The sequence below is a fragment of the Ammospiza nelsoni genome, chromosome 5, assembly GCF_027579445.1.
Source record: "Ammospiza nelsoni isolate bAmmNel1 chromosome 5, bAmmNel1.pri, whole genome shotgun sequence".
NCBI classification, from domain to species: domain Eukaryota; kingdom Metazoa; phylum Chordata; class Aves; order Passeriformes; family Passerellidae; genus Ammospiza; species Ammospiza nelsoni.
In genome coordinates this window covers 228,806-230,096 of record NC_080637.1, presented here as the reverse complement: position 1 = coordinate 230,096, position 1,291 = coordinate 228,806, and positions in this window count along the sequence as shown.

Sequence of the window (1,291 nt, the reverse complement as noted above, 5' to 3'; positions counted from 1 at the left end):
CGTGTCACCCCTCTCGTGTCCCCTCCGAGCCCCCAGTGTGGCCCCCACGCCTTCACTCCCGTGTCCCCCCGCCTTGTGCCCCTGTGTCCCCCCGTGTCCCCACCCTCGTGTCCCCACCCGGACCCCGCCCCGTCTCCCCGGCTGTCAGCCCGCACTGCTGGCACACCCTCATTAGCATACGATTTGCATATATTTGCATACACAGTACCATTTCCCCCTCCACGTGACGCGCGGGGATCTCCGCGGTGGGCGGGAACACCGGGGCGCGTTTAGGGGGCTGTGATTGGTCACAGTCTCTGTCATTCATCTGCGGGCGCGCCCGCCCTCCCGCCCCGAGACAGCTGTCTGTCAATGAGGGGGCGTGGCTTATGTGGGCGCGACCAAGGGCGGCAACAATGTAGCGGGGAAATGGGCGGGGCCTGTCCCCTGTGGGGCGGGGCCGGGCCCGGGGGCGGGGCTGCTCGCATGGCGCCGGGCGCGCCCCGTCGCACGCCGGGCCCCCCCGGTGCCCCCCGCGCCCCCCCGGTGCCGCCGCCCCGCCCCGGGAGGAAGAACCGAAGGAGGTACCGGGCTCCCCCTGCCCTGGGCCCGCCGGTGAACGGGAGCCCCACAGGCTGCCACGCGGGGGCGGGGTGCGCATGTGTCCCGGCGGTGCCGCTGCCGGGATCTCCCCGGGGGGACGGAGGGCGCGCTTGGGCCAGTCCCGCCCCGTTAACTCGTAGATCTCAGGGGTTTGATGCTGTTTTTCGCCCCGATCCCGGTGCGACCGCTGGGAACGGGAGCGGGGCTTTCTGGAGGGGAGCGCAGATCCCGGGAGTGCTCGGAGAAGGGAGCGGATCCCACGGGACTCAGGGGGTGGTGGGGGGGTAGAGCCCCGTGCATTCCCGGAGAAGAGAAGCTCAGATCCCGGTGGGTTCCCAGGGAAGAGGCTCAGACCCCGGTGAGCAGGGGGCAGGAGCGGAGCAGGCGGATTCCCGGCTGGATCACGGACTGCTCTGCAGCTTATCCCACCGCTCTGCCGGTTCTCGCCATGTCCGTGCTTTCCCGGGATCCCAGCTGATCCCCAGGGACAGCTGCAGCCTGTGTGAGTCTGGCCGCAGGCCAGCGGCTGATCCCGCATGGGGAAAGGCTCCCAAGGCACCGGTTATGGGGTGCTGAAGGGATGTGTCCCCCAGGACCCCAGGAGGATCTGCCCCGGCCTCGCTGGGAGTGTCTCCACACTGGGATCCTGGGCGGGAGAGCGGCACCATGGATGGAGCATCTCGCCGGGATTCTGGGAAACGGGGGTTGG